The 10,340-nt window shown below is 51.5% G+C and overlaps 1 protein-coding gene across 6 annotated transcripts in view; it reads left to right on the top strand.

Annotated features, from left to right (window-relative positions):
• The first annotated feature begins 6,044 nt into the window (after positions 1 to 6,044).
• The window catches only part of HDAC5 (histone deacetylase 5), a 35,104-nt gene continuing 30,808 nt past the window's right edge, over positions 6,045 to 10,340 (top strand). For 5 of the 6 annotated variants that reach the window (XM_049859637.1, XM_049859642.1, XM_049859639.1 and 2 more), the window contains exon 1: positions 6,046 to 6,202. The gene's annotated coding sequence lies outside the window, so the exon portion shown is untranslated. Of the gene's footprint in view, positions 6,203 to 10,340 lie in introns of all 6 variants that reach the window. The other variant, XM_049859638.1, reaches the window with a different exon arrangement.

Genomic DNA, 10,340 nt, shown 5'->3' with positions numbered 1-10,340 from the left:
ATTAACTGGCCGAAAACTAAAAACCAAATTCATTGCTGTCCAGTTGATTCTGACTCACAGTGACCCTACAGGACAGAGTAGAACTGCCCCATAGGGTTTCCAAGGAGTGGCTGGTAGATTCCAACAGCTGACCTTTTGGTTAGCAGCTGAGTTCTTAACCACTGCACCACTAGGGCTCCAGCATTAGCTGGCAAAGCTAGAAAAATTCTCAGAAGTCATCCATCAAGCCATGCAACTTTACAGATGAGGAAATTGAGGCCCAGTGGGGTGTTTGCTTGCCCAAGGCCCCTGTCTGGTGCTTTTCCTCCAAACATCTGAAGTTTTTCCCCAAACATCTCAAACAGGCAAGGGTGATGGTGTGCTGGATACTAGTGCCCAACCCCAGAGGAGAGGCCTCTAGGGGAAAAAGGAAGAGAAGGGAGGAGGAAACTGGTTTTCTACCCTTTTTAATCTCATCTTGTTGGACCAGCCAGGAATGTCTCCAGCTGGAAGGAAGGGAACCTAGTCCAACCCTCTCATCCTAGAGATAAAAGAACAAAGAAAGGAAGGCACTTAGCTAGGGTCACGCAGGGAGGTCTGGGTTAAACCTAGAGGTCCTAGGGGCAGTTTTCACAAGAGCCTGCATAACTCAGTCCTTAACGTCACTGCCTTTGCTTTGTGCCTGGGGAACATGGATAGTTGGCCCTGAAATAAATTCTCTCCCATACTCTCCTCATTTCTTCTGGCTCCTGAGCTCATTATGAACAGCCCAAGGGCAGGTCTGGGCCAGAAAGCATCCAGAAAGAATGACGGTCTAGCCTGAACTCTGATGCTGGTACTGTGCTGGATGCTGTCACATCTGCCGTCACCTCTAATTTGGGACTCACTGAGTGTCAGAGCTGAAAGTGACCTCAGAGGACAGAAGTCCTAGAACTGTGTCCCAGATGAGGAGACTGAGGCCCAGAGGGGAAAAGACTCATCCAACAGCACACAGGAAAGAAGCTGTCCCTATGTTGCTCCTGGTTTTCTGACTTCCTGTCCTCTTAGAGTCCCTGGGTAGTGCACATGGTTAACAAGCTTGCCTACTAATTGAAAGGTTGGAGATTCACTTCTACCAAGAAGCACTTGGAAGACAGGCCTGATAAAGCTGCCATTGAAAACCCTATGGAACACAGTTTTACTCTGACACACATGGGCCGCCATGAGTTGGAGTTAATTTGACAACAACGGTTTTTTAGCCCTGTTATTTTTTTGCAGCACCTAACATTGTTCTGGCCTCATAAGTTTTCAATCTGCTGAATAAATTCTTGCTGAATATAATATAAATAAGATTCCCCTGTGTATAAGACCCTTTGGTAATTGATAAAAGCTTTAAAGCATGCATATTTCCTTTGAAAAATGTCTAATAAAGGCTTATTGCTTGGGTTTATCGACTTATTTCTCCCTCATTCTGTATTATTTTCTCCTCAAAGCTATATTTAGGCAGAGCTGAACTAGTTCCTCCCCAGCCATTCTTGGGGGCTGTTAGAGCCACTTAAGTGCTGCTCCATTAGAGACCAGAACTGTGAGCTAGACCATGTTAGTCAGAGCCTCCCCAGAGCCCTGGCTCTGGAATCCTGCCTTTGGCTTGGAAGTCCCTCTCCAGGAGACACACTGGTGAGAGTTTGGAGGTGGGACACATCTGACCTAAGGGTCATGTCAGCTCCCCAGGCAATGCCAACCTTAGAGGGCACAGACTGTGGCTGAGTTAGAAGGAGTGTGGAGGAGATGGGTGCCAGCCGTATGTTCAGCCATGCCCACCAAATGGGGAGGAAGATTGCTCTGTCTTCTGCTCCAAGTACTGGCCAGGACAATTTCTCATGACGCCAGGCAGGAGTACTACTCCCAGAGCCCCTTGCCGTGGTGCTCACCATGCCTCATTCCACTCTCCAGCCCTAACACCTCCTTCTCAAAGTCCAACAGTGCTGCCAATCTGGCGGCTATTGGTTAAACGCCTGGATCTTCTCCGAGATTTATTTCCTTCTACCAAAAAGCCAAATTCTCTGCCTGTTGCCAGGATCGGAAGTCTCCCACACCCCCGTCAGCTACTAGGTCCCATCTGCAGGCTCACTCTACATCGGGGGAAAATGAGGTAGTGGTTAATGAGACAGTCCCTCCCGCCCTGTTGCCATGGTGAATGGTCTGGGGTCTCTGCCTACTCTATGGCCTCAGAACAAATGATAGTTTTATTCTCTGTAAGGAACTGTGAGTTCATTACAGGCAGAATCATCTCTGTATTCCCAGCGCCCTCCACAGTTGCTCAAGAAATGTGTGCAGAACGAATGCTGAGCTATTTAACCCCCACCTGAGAAGGGGAAATTAGAGGGTTCTCCAGGGCGCCATATGATGAATTCTTATAACTTCTGGGACATTTGGCTGCTGGGGGACAGGGTGATAACCACATAGATCTCCAGAGAAGAGGACAAGAGTGGGGGCTTGAGGGACAGAGATAGAGACCTGGGTTTGGATCCTAGTTCTGTTTGTACAAACTCTGTGACTTCGGGCAGGTTTTTTAGCTTCTCCATACCTCGTATGTCTCATCTATGAAGTGGAAAGTGCCTAGCCAAGGTGCTCAATGAGATAGTTATTGATAGTCGTCTGTCACACCAGATGGGGAGATCTTTTCCCATGTTCCAAAACCCCCAAAGAAGAGATTCCAGAGTCTTCCAGTGTCTGCAAGTCTTTATCGAGTGCCCGCTATGTGTGAGGAGCCCTGGTGGTATAATGGTTAAGAGCTTGGCTGCTAACCAAAAAGGTCAGCAGCTCTAATCCACCAGCTGCTCCTTGGAAACCTTATGGGTCAGTTCTACTCTGTCCTATAGGGCTGCTATGAGTTGGCAATGGGTTTTTTGATATGGTTATGAGGCGATGTGTTAGGTTTACGCTGTTGTCTCTTTTTTCAAGTGGCTCAAAACCTGTTTGGGAAGACAAAACTTAAGCACTGAGAAATCAAAATTCCAACCCAGCACAACCACCCTAGAGAAATTGCAAGGTAGTACAAGGTGGCACCATCATTATGGGAAAGAGGCAGGAGGGACTCCTGTTGTCGGAGTGACATAGGATGACTCCATGGGAGCCATCCTTCTGCTCAAAGAGTCTATTGTTCAATCAGAAAGTTGTCACCTTGGTTTAATCTTTTAATATTCATCCATTGCATTAAACAAATATTCACAAAGTCTTTCTTTGTGCCAGGTACCATGCTGAGTGCCATGCTGGGAGGACCAAAAAAAAAAAAAAAGAAAAAACCCATTGATGTTGAGTGGATTCTGACTCATAGTGACCCCGTGTGTTACAGAGTAGAATTGTTCCATAGGGTTTTCTTGGCTGTAATCTTTACAGAAGCAGATTGCCAGGCCTTTCTTTTGAGGTGCCACTGAGTGGGTTCAAATGGACAACTTTTAGGTAGTAGTCAAGCACAAACCTGCAAATGGCTTGTGCCACCCAGGAACTTCTCTGGGAGAATAGCAATAAATAAAAGAGATGTATGGTTTCTGCCCTCAAGAAGTTTATAATTTGGGGGTGAGACGGATATAGAACCGATAACGCCATAAACCCTGTTGCCACTGAGTCAATTCCAACTCATAGCGATCCTATAGAACAAAGTAGAATTGCCCCATAGAGTTTCCAAGGAGTGTCTGGTAGATTCGAACTGCCGACCTTTTGGTTAGCAGCTGTAGCCCTTAATCACTACCCTACCAAAGTTTCTGATAGTGCCATAGATAGATGTATATAAAAATTATTATCAGGGTCAACAAAAGCATATGTAACAAGGAGACGACCTAATTTAATTATAGGACCAAGGAAGGGCTCTTTCAGGAAGTGATATTTAATTGAGCTATGATGGATGAGTAGGAGTTAACCACACAAAGAGAAGTGGGGGGGTGTGGGATACCAGGTAGAAAAAACAGCCTGTGCAAAGGCCCTGGGAAGCAAGGACCTAAGGGGAAGCCACAATTGCTGGGGTACAGGGAGCTAAGGAGAGGGAGGTGAGGTACGCAGGGATCGGATCATGTAGAACCTTATAGGCTGTTCCCCCTCCCCACCCCCGCTGCCCTTTTTTCCCCCAAGTGTGAGGGAAAGAGTAGCTGTGGCAGAATCTCCTGGGGGAACTTACTAAAAATGAAGATTTCTGGGCCTCATCCCTATAGAAATATAAGCTCTAGCAGCAGGGCCCAGGAATTAGTAGTTTTAACAACTTCCTCATGTGAGTAAGTACCCTAAAGTTTGAAAACTACTTTTCTAGGCCAGTTAAGGATTTTAGTCTTTATCCTAATGTTAGCTGCCTCGAAGTTGGCTTCCCCACTCATGGCAACCCTATGCAGAATGGAACAAAACACTGCCTGGCCCTATGCTATCCCTGTGATTGGTTGTGGATCAGAATATTGTGATCCACAGGATTTTCACTGGCTGATTTTCTGAAAGTAGATTGCCAGGCCTTTCTTCCTAGTCTGTCTTAGTCCAGAAGCTCTACTGAAACATGCTCAGCATCATAGCAACATGCAAGCTTCCACTGACTAAAAAAATTGGAAAGGTTTTAAGGCCTTAGTTGATTAGATTTATGTTCTGAAAAGCTCATTCTGGCTTCAGGAGAAGGCTGGTAGTGGGCGGTGGGGGTGGCTAGAGTATCCCAGGTAAGGGATGACTTGGCTTAGAGGGAGGAGTGGGAATGGAGATGGAGAGGAGCGGGCAGATTCACGAGACACTTTGTAAGAAGAATCTTTATCACTTATTGTTAGTGGCCATGAAGTCAGTTCTGACTCATGGCGACCCCATGTGCGCAGAGTAGAACTGCTCCATAGGGTTTTTAAGGCCATGACCTTTCAGAAGCAGATAGACAGGCCTTACTTACAAGGTGCCTCTGGATGGGTTTGAACTGCCATCCTTTCTGTTAGTAGTCCTGTGCTTAACCATTGCACCACCCAGGGACTCTTTTATCATTTATTACAGAAACATTTATAGGTATCTTTTATTTTCTCTGATTAGACAAGTAATACATGATATTGCAAAATTTCATATATCTAGAAAAAGATAACGAGAAAAGTAAAAAACATTCTGGTATATATTATAGATTTTTTTTTTTTACTATACCTACATATTTAGATATATGGGTATAGTTTGTTGTTGTTTTTTACAATAATGGAACAATTCTGTAATACTTGCTTAATTCCTGATTTTCAAGAAAACAATATATCATGAACATCTTTCCAGGTCGATATGAACCTATATATAATTTTTAATGTCTAAACCATTTTTAATAGTTTTCACTGAACCCATGTGCCCTAGTTTGCCAATCCCCTACTGATGGATATATAGGTTGTTTTCAACTTTGCACGTCAGTATAAGCAATCTCTTTCCTTCCACGCTCATTTTTTGTTAATGGAATTGCTGGGTCATTGATTGTCTAGGTTTAATCATACATAACTCACACGGTGTCCTCAGGGGAGTGGTGGAGGAGGAGCGCACCTAAGTCAGGGACCGGAAGTCTTTCTTGCTTCTGTCCTGCCCTTTGGAAGGCCTTGGACTGCTACAACGGTGTTCCGGCCTTTCCTAGCTTTTCTTTCCCTGGCACGGATGCAGTGTGTCCGGTCAATGTCTGCCGGGGTTCAGACCTGTCCGAGTCAACACCCTCTTCTGCAGCCTAGGCCCCCTAGGAATCCATCCCCTCTCCCTCCCCACCGCGGGAGGGCGCGTTAGGGAGAGGCTTAGGCAGACAACGACCGCACCATCCTCAGCTTAAAAAGGAAGTCGAGGAAGCGCAGGGAGGAAAGCGGTGCTTCCCAAAGGCCAAGGCCCCGCATCCAGCCCCCCAGGTCCGTTCCCTGCAGCGATCCTTCCACCTCCACTCCCGGCACCGGTCCCCCTCCCCAGTCCGACTCCTTGCTGGGTACCGGCCCTTTAAGAAGCTGTCACGGCGGAGCTGCTGGCCCCGCCCAGCGGGGAGGGCCGAGAGCGAAGGGCGGAGTTGGCGGCGGCTGAAGTGGAGGGGGGGTCTGGGTCTATTTTTAGCTCTGGGTCGGGTCACGTGACGGGACTGACGTCTCCGAATGTTGTTGTTGGTGGCGGCGGCGAGCGGAGCCGGAGGAGCCGCCGCAAAGATGGAGGAGCCGTCGAGGAGGCGCTGCCGCTGCTGCCGCCGCCGCTGCTGCCGCCGCCGCCCGCGAAGCCGGAGCTCGAGTCGCAGGGGGTGAGCGCGCCGCACCACCCAGATCCCAGTCCCCCTCGACCCCCAGCGCGCGAGGCGGCGCCCTTCCCCGGCTTTGGCTGCCCGCGAGCTCCCCGCGCGCGCGCTCTCTCCGCGCCCCCCTTCCTTCCTCCCGGCGCCCGGGTGCCAGCCGGCGCTCCTGGGGGAGATCGCCTGTCCGGGAGAAGGGCCTCGGGTTTGTTCGCGCCCCTCTCCCCACCCTCCCGGCTCCTCCCATGCAGGGGCGCCTCCCCTGCAGGTAAGGGAGGGGCCTACCTTCCCGGGACCCGCGCCCCCAAATGGCCCGGAGACGGGCCGGCGCTGTCTGAGTCGCCCTGCGGCTTATGCTGCGTTGCAGAGCCGTTTGAGCCTGCACCCAGATTCCGTGCAGACCCCTCTTTTCTGGAGACTCTTTTGCTACACTGAGGTGAGGGGCGCTGCCCACCGCACAGCGCTTCTACACATACCTAAAAACGCATCCTTGATTTTGTGTCTTCGACTTCCGTGCTTGAGGAGGGGGATTGCTTAGCCCACCCGACTTCTCTCCCCCATTATTCTCACCTCCTCCCCGTGAGGCGTTACTGCGTTTGTTCCCACCCTCTTCTCCTGTCTGACACCCTGAAGTCAGAGAGAGAGAGCGCGAGCGAGCGAGCGAGCGAGCTAGGAGGTGAAACGGTTCTCCTTTCCCTTCTTGTCTGGGGTGGATGCCCCCCATTTTTCATCCTGGGTCTGTATCTCATGGAGGAGTGGGCGCTGCCAGTGTCTTGTAACTTGGGGGAATCTGCTACCCTACCCACCCCTAGGGCCCTGGGGAAGATGAGAACTGGCTGAGTGATAGATAAGTAATTAATCTGGGTGCCTGGGGCGGGGGAGAGGATGAGGGAGCCGCATCTGGGGAGGATGTGACCACCTGATAGCCCACCACTCTGAGCTGTCCCTAAAGGGGAGGTTTAGCAGCTGCAGTTGCTTTTTTTGGAGGGTGGTGGTTAACACTAACCAGACCCACCACTCTTGACAGTGACCACCTTGCTTCTCGGACTTGAAATTGCCCTGGAGGTTGGGTGAGGGGGTGGATTATTGGGTTCAAGATCCAGTTGGGAGGGGAGGATGGAGCCAGATCTCAGGAACAAAAGGAGACAGGGGATGCGAAGGCCAGAAGTCTTGGCCAGAGGGACCCCTGGCCAGACTGCCCTAGAGGATTAGCGATGGGGCTGTGCCCTGCCCTGGGCCTCCTCTTATGCTCAGGGCTTGTGGGCAGGGTCTCCAGCTGCTGAGTCCCTGCTGGCTCGGGAGATGCTGGGTTGGGCTGGGTTTGGCGGGTGAACGTTTGGGGACTGCCTGTTTCTTCATTCCAGTCTTTCCTCCTCCTTTCCCTTGCTAAACACTAGGCTTGGGGAAAGCCTGGTTTGTCCCCTGCCCCTTTTCTTGAACCTTTTCTTTACCCTCTGTCCCCCTTGGACTTGGACTTGGGCTGTCTTGACAAGGCAGGCAGAGGTCTTTCTGAGTTAAGGGGTGGACGCCACAGCATCTCCCCTCTGTCGTGTATGCACCCCAGGGGCCAGAGAGAAGGGTACCAGCTGTAAGTTCCTTGGGGGCAAGAACAGAGGAAATGTTAGCTCTATGCCAGCCTTCCCTTCTCCCCAATATTTCCTTCTCCTTTCACTGGATGGTGTAATTCCACGGGTGGGGGGGGGCAGCAGTATCACATGCCCCACCCACCCCAAGTAGCTGTAGAGACAAAGGTTTGCTTTCCTTTCCCTAGGGGTGGCATCTTAGTTTGTGTGTTTAGAAAAGGGGCCTGGGGGTGGAGGGGTCATTTGTTTCACATAAGGGGGTGGTCCGTGTGAGGAGCTGGGGGGAGTGCAGTTCCTACCGAAGTACCAGCTGCTCTTTAATAATTAATTCTTCCTACTCAAATCTCTGTGAGGAGGGATGTCTGGAGCGGCATCAGGCTCAGCCAGCCTGCTAGAGGACACACTCCTGTTGGGGTGGGGGGGGGCAGGCAGTGAGGGGGGGCGGTTCTTGGCATTTTTGGAGCACTGTAGCTTGCTCATGAATGAAAACCTGATGCAGGCCATGAGGGGGCCTATCGTAGCTGCCTCCAGTTCATTAAACTTTCTCTGTTGCTCTTCCTCCCACCCTACTTCCCCCCCCACCAGCCCCAGCCCTTTTCGTCTTGATTGGGGACCCTGTCTGATAGGGCTGGGAGGGGGGTATTGTTCTGCCTGGGGTTTTAGGGCAAACAGACCCAGTCTTCCGCCCTCCGCCTCCGCCTGCTCCCTCCCCTCTCACCCCCTTTTTTTTTTTTTTTTTTTCTAGAAATAGCAGCCTCCTCCATCTGGCTTGTGCAGATGCCTGGAGCTGCGTCTGAGCAGACAAACAGAAATGGGCCTATTGCAAAAATGAATTTGTCAGCCTGGTGCCTTTTTTCCTCCCCTCTTGCCCTGCCTTTCCCCTAGTTTGGGACCTGTCTGTCCAAGTCAGCCACCCTGCACAACTCAGATCTTCTCAGGGATCTGTTGTCTCAGTTTGGGGGAGGCAAAAGGTGAGGGAAGCTCCTGGGGGCTGGGGAAAGCGGCCTGCTGTGGCCATGCTCAGGAGGGGTCAAGATGCAAGGTCCTTAGGGCCTTGGGATGGGATGGATGTCTGGGCTTGTTCGTTTTTGATGAAGTCCTTAGGGGCAAAATGAAGCAATCTCAGGCTCATAGGACTTGGTTCAGACTCCTGCTTTCCCGGGTCTCAACCCTGCTATGTATGAACTAAGGGGTGGTGGGGGGGGCGCGGCCCTAGCCTGGCCTGCGTGCTTGGGACTTGCGCTTACCTGTAGCAGGGCCAGAGCTGGTGTGTCAGGAGGGGGTTGCATGGTAGTACGGGAGTCCAAGTTCTGGAGACCCTGGCAGGGACACCTTACTTCCCAGGAATTCAGAGGGAGTTGTTTGAGGGACAAGATTCCTCCAGGGCAACCTTGTGAATTTGTGGCCTTGGGGCACTGTGTTGCCTCTTGGCTCCCTCACTGTCTGCCCTTCTCCTCCCACCCCTGCCAGTTTTTATTGCTCCTGAGTGGGGTGGGGGGTGTCTCCCTAGGTTTCTGTTCTACCACCACCACCCCCAGCTTAGCTGTGAGCTGTAGGGTGAGAAGCAGCCTGTTTCCGTCACTCTTCCTTGACCTACTGTCCTGGCTGGTGGTAGGAGGTGGGTTTGGATCCTGGAGTGGGACAGAGGTCTGTTTGGAAAAAGAGAGTCAGCAACAAGGGCCAGTGCCCTGGAGTCTGCCTCTTTATGACCCCATGGAAGCAGAGTTTGACCCCCAAGTGTTGGGGGGTCCCAGGAGCCACACAACTGCTGGTCCTTGGGTGCCCACGCAGAGGGTCATGTAATAATGGTCAGCGTGTTTCCCTGGCAGAGGAAGAAACAGATAGCTTAGGTTTTACCCATCAGGCTGCCCTCTTTCCCCTTCATGCCCCACCCCAGACAAGAATCTATGCCTGGCCTATCAGGCCATGAATGCTGCTTTGTTTCCCAGGAGGCCTTGGCCCATGACTGTTGTTCACTTTGGAGGCCAATGGGCTGTTGGCAGACACTCTCTGGGGCTTTGCTGGTGGATGGGACACAGGGGTCCTGCGAAGTCCTGCAGGGTGGGGAGAAGTGGAGCATAATCAAGGCTTGAGCCCATTGTGGGTTCTGGGAGTCCTTCCCTTTTTCCCCTCCCCCAGTGAGTGAGGATCAGCACCTTTTAAGACCCAGAGATAGGGTGGATAAGTAAGGACGATAGGGACGGGCGGCTGATCTTGACCTGGTTTTTGTACCATTGGAGGCTTCTGCCCCTTCTGAGCATCCTGCTGTGGAGGTGCCTTTCTCTAAGGAGATAGGCTGGGCCACTCAGGCTGCTGGGAGTCGTGGGAATTTCTGAACCTGTGTTCCCCAGCCCACGGGAAAGGGTGTGAGTGGTACTGGGTGCCAGCCCTGGTGTGGGCACAGGCTGAGCTGCCTGCCACATGGGCCCTGCCAGGGCACCAATAGCCCCACCTGCCACATTCCTGAGCTTAGCCCTAGTCCTGCACAGCCTCTTTTGTTCTTACCCCATACCTGTGCTCCAGGAGCAGTTCAGCCCCTTTGACCCTGTTCCCCTCCCCCATACCAT

This window comes from Elephas maximus, chromosome 19 (genome assembly GCF_024166365.1).
Source record: "Elephas maximus indicus isolate mEleMax1 chromosome 19, mEleMax1 primary haplotype, whole genome shotgun sequence".
Lineage (NCBI taxonomy): Eukaryota > Metazoa > Chordata > Mammalia > Proboscidea > Elephantidae > Elephas > Elephas maximus.
Note: the sequence above shows the minus strand (reverse complement) of the source record. Positions and strands in the feature narration are given on the sequence as shown.